Source organism: Cydia fagiglandana, chromosome 1 (genome assembly GCF_963556715.1).
Source record: "Cydia fagiglandana chromosome 1, ilCydFagi1.1, whole genome shotgun sequence".
Lineage (NCBI taxonomy): Eukaryota > Metazoa > Arthropoda > Insecta > Lepidoptera > Tortricidae > Cydia > Cydia fagiglandana.
This window is the reverse complement of record NC_085932.1, coordinates 18,876,505-18,893,586: the sequence shown is the minus strand read 5'-3', so window position 1 is coordinate 18,893,586 and position 17,082 is coordinate 18,876,505. Positions and strand designations below refer to the sequence as shown.

The window sequence follows — 17,082 nt, the reverse complement described above, 5'->3', positions numbered from 1 at the left end:
GGCAGATCGTGAGTTGTTGCTTTTGATAATCGATTCTTATTGCTTTTTATGCACTATGTGGGTATGTATCTACATCGTGTATTTGTGTAATGTAAATTATTTATTAATTTAAAGAATCATCCAATGAGGGTGAAGTTACAATACCCATACTGTCCTCATATGGTAAATAAAATCATTTCTCACACATATTAAATTAACAAATTTACACACAGAATATAATTACCAGCGGAAACCTTAACACCGTCACGGGGACAAATCGATTGTGCCTCAACCCTTTCATTTGGTTCTAATTACTCGCAGGATGCTGCGACAATTATCATAATGGCCAACCAAAATGATCCCTTGACTGTCGTCTTGGGAGTCAACTTTGATTATTTTGGTAACGTCGGGGGAAGGTGGACAGATCAGTTTAAGCTGGTCCACGTTAGTGGTATTTCGACGGCGAAGTACCATGAACTCCTTCACTTCACCTTCGATTTGCCGGATGCTTTATATAAAGCTACAGGTATACGCATAATTGATATGATTGTGAAAAACTTTATTCATTTTGCAAAAATATTTCTTAGCACAAGCAACAGTTTTTCATTTTTTTTTATTGCAACTTTACAAAAGGCAGTACAGGATATATTTTGGTATTAACGAGCCTGTAAATCATGTAATGCAACATAGTGGTAACTTAGGTACTTTCGTCAGATTTCATTGATCGATATTTTATACCTAATAAAAAATAAATAGTGAAATGTAAAACAAACAAGTTTATAGCAAAATATTTATCACGGGACCTACCTTTTTTTCACTTTCTCTTATCACTTTTTTTGGGCCTGTTTTTTTATCGGTCGATATACATACCTACATTGTATGCTTCACTTTGTATTTGCTATGAAGATATTCTGCGATGGTTCAATACATATTTGCCCTGATCTTATCCTAAATAAACATTGCGTGTTTTGATGGCGCCTCAAGACTAAATTTATGATTTTAAAATCTAAATTTTACTCTCAATATGTTTTGATGCAAGGCCAACAAAGACATAAATATGTACATTATATTGAAATCCTAAAATCTTATAAGCGCCTTATGTGCATTTTGATGCCTCTTGGTTATTATTGTCAAAGTGTAAATAGGAATTTGGTTTTAAAAGCACTTTTTTACTGTATTTATTTAAGACAATCGTATCGAATACGCCGCGCGTACATCGACGGAAGTCGGTGCCTTTGCAAATCAAGTGCTACCATCCTGACGGACGCGAGCAGTGCGTGCCTCCTGTAAAGTTGGCACGACTGCTGCATCGGCAATATTTGCTGGGAAACTGGCTATTGATTGTGTACCAACATAATAAATCGTGATGCGTTCACGCAGACTTCGTCTGTCGTGACCTATTATGCATTTCGTATTGTTGGAAGAATATTATCGTATATGACTCTCACGCTTTAATTACATGTGATGTTATTCTTTTAAGCTCAAGGGTACTATTTGTATTCTAGCAATGTAAATTCGTGAGATGTAATACGTGTTTTTGTATGTTTTAGTAATAAATTCTTAACAAGCTCGATATTACAATAGAAAAGCGATTATGAAGAATTCTTAGAGAAAACAAGCGGGTGTAGAGTGGTCTATTATTCTATTAAATATTTGAAATTATACTAATTTATAATTGATATGAACTTGACGTCCTACTGACATTAATTGAATAATACACCAACTTACTAATTATACGTCGCTATACTTAAACTTCGTCACACAAGGAACACAATTAACTATTTCCCTCCCAATAAATACGGCCAGTTTAGTAAACAACGATAACTGTCAAATTTTTACAACCCACTCCACTCCTCCGACAGCTGATTGCCCTACCGCAGTTTAGGTGGCAGCTAATTAAACAATTGTGAATGGTAGTCAGGGCATTTTCAGGAGCCCTTTATAGCAGAGTAATCGGTTAAGTCAGGTATATTAAGTATATATTTTATGTTACCGTAAAAAAACCGTTTTAAGTGCAAACGCGTTTTCCCAAGTTAAAACTAGTTAAATACCGATGACAGGGTCGCGTGGAGAAAACGAGGGGAGGCCTTTGCCCAGCAGTGGGACACCAAAGAAGGCTAGAAAAAAAACTAGTTTTCCGTAAGGCCTCGGTGAAAACTTTAGTTTTAACCAGGAACTTTTTCCGGAACGGCAGAACTAGTTTTCACTAATTATTAAAAATTAATTTCAGTGAAAACTCTAGGTTGCTTCGTTTCTGGTTCTATATCACGTTACAATATTTTAAGCAAAATTTACATTTACTTAAATAAAGCATGTTTCTTTATATTCCTGCTACGAAAGTAGTCAGCGCGTTGAGCATTATACAATGGACTCCTTACTCCACTGTAACCCGAAGTCTATTTCTTACAGTTGTAAAGATTTTATTGCACAAGTCTTAAGTGGAACGGGCGAAAAACTATTTATTTTCCTTTCAAACAGTAAAATTTTTACGGCGTTTTAAGCATCATCGCCACTTCGGGATCGGGTCGTGATGGAACCCAGTCAGCAGGGTGCTTGTTTGTTGTTGGGAATTAGTGTGGTTTTAACGATTGTCATTTGTTTGTCATTCTTTGGTTTCACGGTGCAAATACCTAATATTTAGAGGTTCGTAATATTTTTTGAATATATAGTTATTTACTAAACTTCATAACTTTGGGAGGTGTACACTTAGTAACTATCCTGAGATTTAGCTACAGAAGTATAGTAAGTTTAGGAACCGGTAAAGTTATTAAATGTATAAGTATTTAGATAGTCAGCCAAAGACACGACTCCAAAAGTAAATGAGATGAGGGAAAACCATTAGTATTGAATTCTAGGAAACAAAGTAAATTCATTATATTTGTGTGTAACTGTTTTCTAGGCAATCCTAAGTCTGGATCACGATTACACGGATTCTAAGAAACAAATTCTGCAAAGTCCGGACAAACGTTCTAAATCGTTTTCTCTAGAATAAACTCCGGGAATATACTTGGACACGATCTTGCGCAGAGAAATTTGCCAGATTTGTACTTGTAACATAAACCTCATAAATTTATGTTATTTTCTCTCCAAACAGCACCAGTGTAAATTTCCTTGCGAATGTGAATCTAATTCCTTTGAATAGATGTCATTTTTGTATGCTCCTTCTTGGGTTAAGTAAAGACGAAACACTTTATATTATTATACTTAGTAATCGAAATTGAGATCGTCATTCGTCATTATTACCTACCTATTTGTTCAATTAGATATTAAAGTAATGTTGCAGTTATTGCTGTTTGAATTTTTGTAATGCGTTTTTTTTTTCATTGTGGAGCGTTATATATAGAGTTACTTAGAACTTTATGAATTGACTAAATTTATGTTATATGTACCACATAATAAAATAGAAATGAAAGATAAGGTATAAGTATTATCAATATCTTTCAATTATTGACTATATTAAGCCAGCAGCATGCTGCCTAACTTAGATTTCTAGATGCTACTGGGATCAATGCCTCAATAACAACAAAATCATAAATCAATCTGGTACTTTCATATATCGCTTAGTACCGTTAGTACTTAGCTGTGTACAATTCCTACAAATTCCTATTTGAATGGAATATGTGAGTGTCGCTCATAATTCTACATTACCTAGCAGCTGCGTACTTCTGTTAGCTGTCAATAAGTCATCCGAAAGGGCATGTTCACATGCGCAAGAATATGCATGTCACTTTCCTTGTGCGCGCAAATTTAATGCGCTCATAAATAACGACACGTCATCAGCTGATTCATACATACGTCAGTTTTGATTTGAATAGGTTAAGTATGCTTAGGTTCGTTTGTTTGTCTTTATTAATAGCAGTTTTTATACATATATACCAATACGAAGTCGCACACAATGCAATTAGTGTGTGATAGGTACGTCTGTAATGTTATTAAAAATGTTGAACACCTTGATTGGCATCAGAAATTATCAGAAAATTACCGGCAGTAGTGCAAATCTGGAGATCTTTAGGGAGAAAAACATCCAATCCCCTGGCTTTTTCCCTATTCGGGGTCAGCCCTCCTAATATATTTGCGCCAGCATGGCGATTCTGAGTCAGTTCTGGCGTTAAGCTCATGGTCAGCATATCATTGTTAATAGTCCTCGTCCAGGTTGTCGGTGGGCGGCCTCTTCTCCTCTTCACTTCATCTATGGCAAGGACCTTTCTGGTCATATGATCCAGGTCTCTGCGCATGACGTGGCCATACCAGCGTAGACGGCTTTCCTGCATTTTTTGTGTTATGTCAGCTACTTTAAAAGTCCCTCGAATGTATGCGTTCCGAATTTTGTCTAGCCTCGTAACTCCTCCTGCCCATCGTAGCATTTTCATTTCGGCAACATGTATTTTCTGGTTTTCACTTTTCCTGACTCCCCAGCACTCGGAACCATATAGCATGGCCGGTCTAACCGCTTGCTTGTATACGGCGCCTTTAGTTGGAATAGGAATTTTTGGGTCACACAGGACCCTAGAGAGTGACCTCCGCTTGAGCCAGCCTATCTTGATCCTATTGTCTAGGTCTTTTACGGCGTTAGCTTCAGTGTTGACTATGGATCCAAGGTATTTAAATTCCTCTACTCGTTTCAGAGATATAATTTAGGGAGAAAAATATCTGAAAGAGTAATGAGTAATAATTACAGGGAGCAGTGAACATGACCTGTCCCGCCCTGTACATGTAGCAAGTCATATGCGCCGCTCCTTGCATCGCGCGTGGCATTGATGTATTCGCAGCCACCCGACCTCGCCTGCTTCCCTCACGTAGCAAGAGCATTGCTTCAGAGGTTCCATGTGATCTCTGATTATGGCATAAATATTAGAAGTCACAAGCTCACACATACTTTGGTTTAACCGAGAAGGTTGGCTCAGAAAGCAGTGGGAATAGCGATCTTGCACAGCCGCAGCTGCCCTCAGTAAATATTTGCTATGATACCCGGTTCGTTGCTCCAGCTATATTTGTCATAGGGAAGCTGATCCTATTTCATACTAGAATTAAGATATATTGCATGGGTTTACAAAATAGTGCGTAAATAAATATATTCTGCCTTTTATTTACTATGTACATCGTAACGATTTAAGTATTTTTGATATCAAATTTTCATATAAGCGGTAATGGTCCTACCCCCAAAATGTAGGTATCGCAACATCGACACTGTCCAAGTCACATGACAAATTATACTCTTACCGGTTACAGCCAAAATATGGCCCCGATATGGGCCCTTCACTAATGAGTAACCCTTATTGTAACAACAGTAAGATCGGTTTTCCTAAAAGTAACTCTTCGTTACCGCAAATATATTTTACTGTAACTTTTTGAAAGCAGATGTCGTCTTCATTTTACAGTCTGTTGCTATTCTAGGAAATATATTCCGCCATATTTCAGTATATTTCAGGTGCCCAGATGTCGATGTTGCGTTTCTCGTTTTGCTGAAATTTCAGAAAGGGATATATGCAATTTGTCGTTTCGGTTTGGATGCATCTGTCTGGATTTATTAGCCTGGTGTTTTCGAGTATTATTTTGTGCTAGTTAAATTTGTAGTGAACTTGGGCTTAATTAATGCAATGACTAATTGAAAATTAGAGGGTTATTTGTGTCAGTGTCTCAGATTGAAAAATTAAATACAGTAGTCTTGACTCAGAATATTTTATAACTACGTATGTATATACAATTATACATACCTACTTTAGTAAAAAAAAAGTAAAAAAAAAAACATATTTATCTACAATAGTTTTTACTTATCCTGCTCCTGCCAACTTGCCTGAAAACGAATCTCTTTTTTTACCCTGACAGCTTTCTAATATATAATAGCGCAGTAAACCTTATCGTAACCGTTTCTTTATTCAATTAGCTGTATTTAACCAAAGCATTTTAGTGTCTTTTAAAACGGATTTTTTCCCACATTTTTTTCTCCGGTAGCTGGATTTTAATGATAATATCAATAAACATTTTTTTGCAAACGTCTTGTTAGCGGCTGCACAAAGCGGTGCAGTTCTGTTATGATTTTCACACAGCACATGTGTTTAGTTGGGACAAGGAACGCATAGAGTGCCTAATGCCAATAATTTTAGCAGATATCTGTCAAGATCTGCAACTTAATAAACAGCTACTAAAGAATCTACTAACATTTATTGATAAATGGACGTCATTTATCAATAAATGCAAAGAAAAGTCATTTCTTATAAATTATAAGCGATACTTATTTAAGAAAAGGAAACTGAGAATACATAATGTCTGCCCTTTTGTCATTTTAACTTTCATCATTGTAAGCTTACTAGCTAAAATTGCTTATAATTTTGAATATCTCGCTGGCTAAGCTTTTTCTACTATTAACTGCACTAGAGTTTAGTGAATATATAGAGTTAGACCAAAATAAGATCTCTAGCGACTTAGATATACAACGATAAGTTTTTGGATGATTGTAAAGACTTGTGAGTATACATTTACTGGTGTGTAGTTTTATTCGATTTTATAGTTATACAGTACAGAGTTTTAGTAGATAAATCTACGAGTACCTACTTTAAGGTGTATTCGGGTAATTTCGTATGTCGGATAATTCCGAAAATCAGATGAAAATTACCCATAATCCCATCATAATAAGAGTCCGTTTTCGAAATTTCCAATGGTTTTCGACATTCGTAATTACCCGAATATACCTTATATTATTTTGGACATTATGTAAAATACATTTTTTTTGTAAGTACCCAAAGGGTAAAACGGGGCCCTATTACTAAGACTCCGCTGTCCGTCCGTCCGTCCCTCTATAGTGATAGTTGAAATTTTCACAGATGATGTATTTCTGTTGTCGCTATAAGTAACCACAAATACTAAAAAGTACGGAACCCTCGGTGGGCGAGTCCGACTCGCACTTGTCCGATTTTTTTATCTAAACTTGCATATCTACGGCTCCACTGCTTCCATTGTGCAAATTTATCGGCCCAGCAGATTTATTGCCTTCTTTTTTTTGTTGTCACTGTTTATGTCCAAAAAGACATCGGGTCGCGTTACGCATAAAAAAAAACACATATAAGTCCATAAGACAAGCGACAAAAACAAACGCTTGTTCGAATGGGTGTTCATGTCACCAAATGCAGAAAAATTTTACGGTTATAAATAATTAATACGTATTACTACCTATGTGCAGTGTAAATCTCTGCTGAAATCGTCTTAATAAAAACATTAAATGGGTATTTTATTTAGAACTTGTGACCGCTATGTTAAATACGCATAAGTTATTAAGTCCATAAAAGTTATTGATGTCAATAACATGAACTAATTTCCAATCGATAAGTAAACAAAGAGGTAAACCGAGGGCGTTTTGTCTATTATTACCACCGTACATTGCGGCTATTTCCAGCTCTTGTCCCTTGCCATTAGCGCGGGTTCAAGGCTAGCTTTCTGTACAAATATTTACTTAGTAGCCGTGTAGTGCGCTGAAATCAACGCCATCCATGGTTTCTATTAACTATTTATTTTTACCCGTAAAATTATTTAATGTTAGTATGTCTCACAACAGCTTAAATTCAACTATTTATTTGTTTCAGTTTGTATTGAATGCAGTGTTAACAAGTCCTATGTAATTTGAATGGTTGGGATTTTCTATAAGTATCTGCATTGTGTGGAATAAGTACCAAAAGTGTCGAAAACTCGTTAGATTGATAGTATCGCGTTCGATATTTGACGGTAATAATTAGTCATTAATATGTGGGATTATTAAGTAGAGTGCAGCCTACACTTTATTGACCGGTTTGTTGTGATTAAAAAGGCTAATTCCTGACTTAACAGTAACAAAGCGATCATGTGTTTTCGTAGTAAATAAAACCAAAATTAGTTACGGCTAGGAAACCCGATCAGTTGTTTACTCTACAAGCAAAGATTCCTAGTAATATGCGCTAGCAGCCCGGGGAACCAGGGAAGAAACCACGAATTGTGAACAATTTGTAATTGCTATAGGGTTATTAGCTTCTGTCCGTGACTTCGTCTGCGTGAAATGATGATGATGATTGATAAAAACTATCCTATGTCCTTACTCGGACCTTAAACTATATACATACCAAATTTCATCTAAATCGGTTCAACGGTTTAAGCGTGATGGGGTAACAGGCAGACACACTTTTGCATTATAGTATAAGTATAGATAGGGTTCTTATTACTAATTTTTCAAGACATTTACAGCTTGGCAAAAAAGAGTAGAAATTAAAAAGTGGCAACACTGTAGTGTCGTGATGTCGTCCCGTTTTCTTATAAATATTGGTTTGAAAGGGACGACACTACAGTGTTGCCACTTTTTAATTTCTACTCTTTTTTGCCAAGCTGTATTCTTGACTAAGCACAATTGTGGCCTAGTGCTATTCATTTACATATCAAACGTGTAAGTAAATTAGGTTCAATATACAGCCGATCAAAGACCTTTAACGCTCCAAAAAAAGCTAGGTACTAAGTAATGCAGTCATGCAATTAGCGTATACTTTTTCTGTGTCTGGGTTTTTCTATGCCGGTTGAGGTCAAACTTGGATAGAAGAATAAATTTGTGGTCGCTGTAAATTTTTTAAAAGCTCATTATTTTTCTAAATAAACATTCGGTTCAGGGTTTTCGATTGTTTGTCACATTGTTAGTTATCATCAAAATTTGTACATACTTACCTAGGTTTGGTTTCACTACTAGCGACAGCATGTTACATGTTAATGTTAACGATCACTACATGGTAGTGATCGTTAATTTTCCAGCAATTTTGGTGCAGCATAGTAAAAATAAAGGATTTTCTTCAATTTTTTTCTAGGGAGAGGATTGGTTAAGGTTAATATTACTGTTATCTATTCCACCTATAGTTCGTTTTTTTTAGCATTAGAAATAAGGTAAACAATCTTTATGTGTCTTTTAATTGAAAAACGCATTTTAAAAATAAGTCACGGCAAATATGTAACAATTATTAATCTAATACGATCATTTATATTCTTCTGCTTTCATAAGTAATAGTTTTTGATTTTTAAAATAAAATTTTTCGTTTTTCAATTAAAAGACATGTCAAGATCGCTTACCTTCTTTCAAGTTCTTTCTAATGCTAAAAAAACTAACTATAGAGTAGGGCATAAGTACAGATGCTTTTGACCAACAATGCTGCACCAAAATTGCTGGAAAATTAACGATCACTGTACATGAGATTTAGAGGGTAACAAGTTTGTTGGAATTCTTTACATTCCTACCTGTAAACTGATATGTATTTGAACTATGTAGTTTCATAGGAATCGTCGCAACTACAGAACAATAATTAAGCATATAGATATTATCATTAAGGAGGTACCTACATTTTTTTTATTTGACTTACACACTTAATCACTATGGGCAAACAGTTTGACTCACTACCTAACATTTAAAACAGAACCAATAGCGTTGGATTGACAGTACATCAGTAGGCCACTTCAACTCTCATTAATGATGTTTGTCATCCACTTTACAGTGAACGGTATGAACAACGGAAGCCATGTTGATTTACACTTTTTGAAGACGTTTTTTACTCAGTTGAACTATTTTACATAAGTATTTGTCTTGACTGGTTTTACTTGCTGTTCTTTATTTTGTGATGGTTTTTGTGAGTATTAAGTTTTTGACCATTATCTTCACAGTCGAAGTGATGGTTTAGACAACACCCCTCTGTATGGATACTAATATTATTAATTATTGCATTTATATATTTGGCCTATTATATTTGTTGTCAAATTTTTCTAGGTTATACGTACGTAAAAAGTCCGTTGTTTATTAAGGCATACACATTATCTAATTATGTACTTACTAATAAACTACCACTTTTCTAGGTTTATCTCTTAGTCAGGAAATGAAGTAAACTACGATACTGTTTGATTGACCATTATTGTTGTTAGAGACAATAATTTAATGCTTAATAATAGAGCATAGCATAGACAATACCTAGAATAACAACTTTCTAGTCTCAATGGGCAATGGACGGTTAAATTATCTAGACCTCAATATCTGACAGAAACGAAAGACTATAGTCGTTAGAAAGACTGAGAAGGTGCATATTATTATAATGGAGATTAATGAAGCGCAAATGTGGGAAAGCTGAATATAATATGTAATTTGTTATAGAATATGCTTGACGAATTGTGCAATTTATTTGCGGGTTCTCCGAGGTCATCTTAAGTTTATTACACGTATACGGTACAGGTTAATTGAAATAAGGATATAGTCGATAGTAACCAGTTTATTGTATTTTTTTTATGATTGGCGCTTAGAAAAAGCGTATGTAATTAATATTGAATTGTCAGTCAATACAAGGTATAACAAAAATAGTGGGGAAGTGTTTAAGAGCATATTTTTGACGCGAATAATTTTTGGCCTTTGTATCTACGGAGGGTCGACTTTTTCTTCTACTTTTTCCTAATCAGAAGAATACCCTTACAGGGATCCCCACTATTGTTACATCCTATATGTACTCGTATGTTTGTAGCTAAGAGTTAAAAATAAAAGTCTAGTTACATAAAACATAATTATAATTCACATAATGCACTAAGCTGTGTGACAGGATACGAGCTAAAACTGTAAAAATTTCAATGAGCGATAAAAGTAAAACAAAATATTTCTTCAATACATGTTCCTATGAATGTACGGATACAGCGTCGCTAAGAAAATTAAAATAGGTATAAAGTGTAATATAATAGTGAAATTAATTGCATCTCCTGTGATTGTAGCTCCGTTATTAACGACGAGATGAATCATGACCTTGTTCGGCGAGACGCCCGCCAGACACCGCGCTGTTACTCATTCACATTATTATAAGTGTCGCTGAAACTGTACTGTACAGTCAGCATCCGATCAAGCCCTGTAGTACTACCACTTCATACCGTTATAGTGACGTACGTATCAATAGGGAATTTTAAATAACGTTACTGCAAAGTGTTATGATACTATATTGATGCTGGCCAATCTATACCTATACTACAAATGGTAATACTTAAGTTAAAAAAAACATTATTATAATATTCGAATATCCACTGATATTAGCTACTGTCATGTTAGTATTTTGTATCATTCAATCAACCGGCATCAGATAAAAATAGATGAATTCAAACATACTATTAAACTGCGAAGTTGGCAGCACGTTCATTAGCACTGTGTGTCGAGACTTCCTGGATTCTTTAAATTATCATATGTATTTGTTAGTGAATGAATCTTAAATCTCAATTGAAACCGTTTATTACTGCTACCTACGGTGTAATAAACTAATAAAGGGTATTAAAGCGGAATCTCTGTCAACTTGGGATGGAGATATGAAATTGGTCCGGTTTATGCAACGTGGTCGTATTGTGATTTTGTGAGGTAATAATAATTTAAGACTAGGGTCGCGTTTCGTAAGACTTCTAATCATATTACCTTATAAGCGTTTTAATGAAACGTGAGCCAGATCTCTAACTCATTCAGGATATTACACATTAAGTGTGTGCACAGTACCTGATTTAATTAACGTTGGCAGTCGGCTAGCGTGAGTGAGAGTGGCTTAAGTTTCACTGATCAAAATCTTAACCACTTTCCAAGGAAATGTTGCTAGGCTAATTACAATATAGTCAATGTATTATTGATAACATTTTTCATTTGGCACTGTAACGGAGCATTTCATACGATAATTTTTCATCTGACCGACGACCTGTATAACAAATCCTTTTTCATATTGAATGATTCTTACCTAATATACAACTAAGCATAAAGCAATTCTGCCTGTCGCCTATTGTCATGCGCTAAACCAAAAGGTACTTATTATTTAGTTGTCTAAAGACACATACGTCTTTTTAATATATTACAGCACCGCAGACTAGTCGGCTGACTCACGGCTAACATCTGAGATGCGCAGGAGTAGCGGAAATGCCTAATCTCACCATTAGCAGCTTCACTTAGTTCGCACATGTGCTGGAATGTTTTTGGAAAATAATTGTGTTCCGGCCGATGCGGGAGATACCAGCAGGCAGAGGAATTTGCCAGATTCAGTGCGGTTGTAAATAGACGAATACATTGTACAATTTCTATTTACACGCTTTTTACATACCTGGCATTATTATTGATAGCTTAATAGCGCCGTTTGGCTGGGTTACTCTTGAAATCACATTGGTACGAAATTTAGCGTTCCTGTATTTCGCTTTAGGTTATAAATATATAAATGAAATTATATTAACTACGATGCGAACCCATGCAACGCCGGGCGAATGAAACTGCATCTATTATTCTGCACTCATGGTCGATCCTTTTGTGGTGCATTACGTGTTGAGCTGAGGCCTCGATACAGTCAGCATACATTATGGTTATTAAATCTTTAAAAGGGCTTGCATGAGCTGTTGTTATGGGATATTTTTTTTAATAAATAAACCACCATTTTTAACCGATACAAACCACATTTTTTTTTAACCGATACAAATCCGTCGCAGTTTTAAATTAGGCCTATTCGTTTTATTAAATTGTTTAAAAACAATAATTAAATTACTTGTCTAAAACTACGATCAACTTATTTAAAGGAGGTTGATCGAGTTCCGTGTCACGTCATATTAACGGGCGTTGTTATTTTATTTAATATACTTCTATAGTTTCGTTGAGATTAACTAATTTGACGGTATCACTAGCAAAATATTAATAACTTTTATCCAAAAGAGTTGAAAATATCTGTTATGTTGGTCCCCTGTTCGTCTTATGAAAGTTTTATCATTTTACGGTTTCAACCTATAAATATTATAGTGCCTTTAATATCCATTTTTTTAATGAAATTCTTTACGAAAGAGTAACGTTACTTGAATTGATTACATGTGCCGAATATTACAGAACACATGTTGAGAACTGTACTCGATGCACGTATGAGGCACTCGATTACTGTTATACGCAATATTATTGTGCCGAACTTGGCCAACGTTTATCATATTCTTTTAGTCCTGTACGGAACTGATTAATATAGAACGTTGTTATAGTTTGTCGCACGTATTATATCACTAGCTTTTGCTCGCGACTTCGTCAGCGTGGAATTATCTGCGCTTTGCTGATTCCCCAAACAAACTTCAACCCCCCTTTTCACCTCCTTAAAGGGTGATTTCTTGAATGAAAATTACCCTTTGTCCTTCCCCGGGACTCAAACTATCCCTATACCAAATTTCAATTAAATCGTGGTTTATGCGTGAAGAGGTAACAGACAGACAGACTTCCTTTTATAATATTAGTATGGAAGTATGGTTTAGTATGGATTTAGGTGCACTATTTTAGTTAGAACGACGACGGAAGCACTGTTTTGTGGCCTCCTTTCCTTCATTCTTTCTTTCTTAAAAAAACTTCCGCTGTAAATGCACACTATGAAGTTCCTTGGCTAACTTAATGGTCCAAAATCCTATCCATCCGGACCCGTTGACTAATAACTTCCTACAGTCAGGTTATTCGGCGGCGTCGACAGCTAAATTGTGTTCGGAATGGACGAAATGGATTGAAATACAAGTTTCAGGAACTAAAGGAGCAGGAAATGTGAGTGCATAATATGTGTAGCACGCACCTAATATATTAAACGTCCCATAGCGAAAATGAAGGAATGCTTATAAACAAAATTTAATAATTATACTTAGGCATATGAATGAATATGTTTTCAAAATATTTTTAGGTAAAGGCATTCTTCTTATTTTCATTTATTTATTGCATTCCATGGTATATACAAATGTTATTTTAAATTAAATTGTAACGGCATGGACCCAGAAATCCCAGAATAGGGTATGGCAAGTTAACCTTAATAGCTAAATACTTAAAATTAGGTACCTTAAAAAACATAATATTATCTATTGCTTAATATCTAGTCAGTTTTGCAATCACAGTAAATAGTAATTATGGAATGAAAGTAACTATACTAATGGTAACAATACGAATTTAGATACTATGTATAAGTACTTAATTACTCAATAATACGTATCTGGTAAATTAATAATTCTATTGTGCTCTCGTGTCTACGTTTTATTGATCACAACTATGACTGATCGATTGTATATTGAATACACGTATGAGTAACAGTTTTTGAGTTTACCGTTTGAAAGCGTATTGTTCTCTACATTAATACCATATGTAAGTATGTATTTGCATTGCAGCATCTTATATTACTTACGTATAATGTACTTAGTATGTACTTATGTTACTCTTCTATAGGTACCACAAAATAAGGAATAGTGCTTATTATCATATCCATACCTACGAACGTATACTGTACGTACTAATGCGATTTTTGTTAATACCTAAATAACTAGAGTCTGTGCGGAAAGAGAAGAGTCGTGGCAGAAACGGGAACTAACATTTTAAATTTTATATGGCAATCAAACCTTTGACACCTGTCTTGTAAAAAGTAAACAAACTTCTGTCAATGTATATTTTTATTAACAAAAACCGCAAGTTTTATGTATAAAATATTTTCAAAACACGATAAAACCGTACATAAAACCACAAGGAAAATTATATTTAACATTGTTCGGTTTTGTCAGCGGGAAGAAAACGGCTAAAAGCCGACTATCGACTTACAAAAAGTCGCGGAACGTGTTTCCGCTATTCGCGGGTATTGATGTTGTATTTAATATTAAATAATTACCTATTTAATAAGCCCCCTAAGTAACTTGTCTCCGGTACATAATCGGTAAGTATATTCATTCAAAATATATTAATTTTCATAAATATGCAGGTCATTCATGATCTTTAAAATAACTGACAAATAATCTTGATACTTGCCATTTTCTGCATATTTATATGTAATTTCTTTTTCAGGATTGTGTAAAAGTACCTACGGTATCTCGAATAAAAGACCGCTAAGTAGGTGATATGCAAGAATTCGTAATCTACGTGCCGGATTCAAGCACATCCAGTTCAGATGAAGATAGTTCTATGAGTGTCCCTGGTTGTTTTGAAGCTAGCTCAAACATAAGTGACATTGAATATTTTAATGCAGACTTCGATTACAAAGAATGAAACTTTTTCTAATAAAATATTTCTTTATTTGTAAGTTCGTTTACTAGGTTCTGAATAAAACTTTTTCTAATCAAATATTTCTTTATTTGTAGGTTATGTTAGTTACGAAATTATATTTCATATTTAGCAGTGACTTTTCGTATCGTGATTGACGGCGTAATATGTGAGATGAGAGAACCGGACATATCCCAATAAGGCCTACCTACTTATGCACTATTTTTATTCATATTCATATGTATTATTAATAATGTACACATACATTACAAGTCAAGTTTACAATGGGTGAAATATATCCCAGATAAAATTACAGTTCTATTACCCAATTTCTACCCGATCTACCCGGTTTAAATAACTGTTGGAATGCACAGATTAGGCAGTACATAAATGAGACTCTATCTTGTTTGGTACTAAAATTACAGTTGTATTGGGCAGATTCTTAACTAGTTTTAGCAAGTTTTGTCAATCTCAGTCACTTTTTAGTATCTGAGACATAAAAACAAGTGTGTTTTAAAAAGAAAACTAGTGCCTGCGCTAAATCAGAGGATTGAGTTGACGAGCCGACACCACCACCAGGCTCCGTTTAGTAAGCCGTGGTAAAAAACCGGAACAAAAGGGATTCAAGTATCATCACCTTTAGTGTCGTACTATAATCACGTGACCAGTGTTGTCAGCATAGCAAAAACCATAAAATAGCACTGGCGCGCCCTCAAATCCCACGACTCTTCTCTTTCCGCACAGACTCTACTATGTTTACTCTGTGTTCTTATTTTCCACAATCCGGGAGGTTGATGACATTTGTTAGTTCGTTATTTTTAGATTCGCGTACTAACGTGCTACGTAGAATTGATTTAAATACTAGTATGTACTTTGTAATTCACATTCATGCAATAAATAGAATATGTAGAAGTTCTCCTAGATCGAAGCTTAATTTATTGTGACGAATCAGAAACCATGTACAAATATCCACACTTGTATCTATCATAATAGGTAGGTATCTAGATAACTTCCCCAATTTTGTAGAAATTAAATAAATAAAGTATTTGGGGTAAATTCTACAGCATACATGAATATAACTTTCCTGGAGCCTGGTCCAGTTTTCTGGACGAGAAATGTCACTGTTGACTGCTAAGTGCTGACATGTCCATAACCGTTTCATAACAAGAAATTAAAATCTAAATCGGGCTTTAGGATAAACTAACCGACAGGAATTATAAAGAGTTGAATCATTCGCGTCTGCATGCGTTTGCGTCAATGAGTGTTATTATGATGCTGAATAAAGGATTTGTAATGATTTACAGTGTGTTTGTTGTTGTTGTACTCATAGGTTAGGTAGGGTAAACGTTTAATAAAAACAGTAAGTACTTATAGCGCTTTAGGTTATAAAAAACAGGATTCCTTTCGATCAATCAATTTACTCTTACCTTTTACTTTCGTTTTAATCTCAATTCTGATATGTATGTAAATCCGAGCGAACCATACGGTTTTGGTATTTCTCGTAACATACATATAATTTATTTATATTCTTATTGAAATTCTTTTTTGATATCTTTGGATTCAATTTGAAACTTCCCTCGTGATCATGTTATATTTATGAAATATTCTCGTTGAATATATTTCAATGATCCAGTTTGATTAAATTTATCGCCCTACTTTAGTGAAGTTATACAGATGCAGGTTATGCTCTAAATACTTAAATGTTTTTAGAAATTCTAAAATGTTTACCATTATGGCTGTATTACTTTACATCTGGTAGGTGCGAAATTTGTGGAATAATGGCCATCAGTCATTTAAATATTGTATTTATTTCTCGTTTCTTATCTTAGTTATTTTACGTAAATAGATTGAGAAATTTGTGTTTATACAGGAAACATCGCTTTTTAAACGTCATACACTGAAACGAAGTGACGTGTGACATGCGATACCTACGCACACCTTACGCACCCTCATCAAGCTAAACTACCTCCACCTATACATAATGAACCTTATGGTAATAGAATAAGGTTCAAATTAAAAATGGCGATAAATGGACTGTAAAATTGAGTAGAGTATCATTTTAGAATCGTCATCGATACTCGACGCCCTTTTCACGTGCG

At 34.7% G+C, this 17,082-nt stretch overlaps 1 protein-coding gene across 2 annotated transcripts in view; it reads left to right on the top strand.

The window, feature by feature from the left end:
• The window catches only part of LOC134665498 (fibroblast growth factor receptor homolog 1-like), a 71,427-nt gene that overhangs the window by 28,840 nt on the left and 25,505 nt on the right, over nt 1-17,082 (top strand). The gene's annotated exons all lie outside the window — the stretch shown is intronic.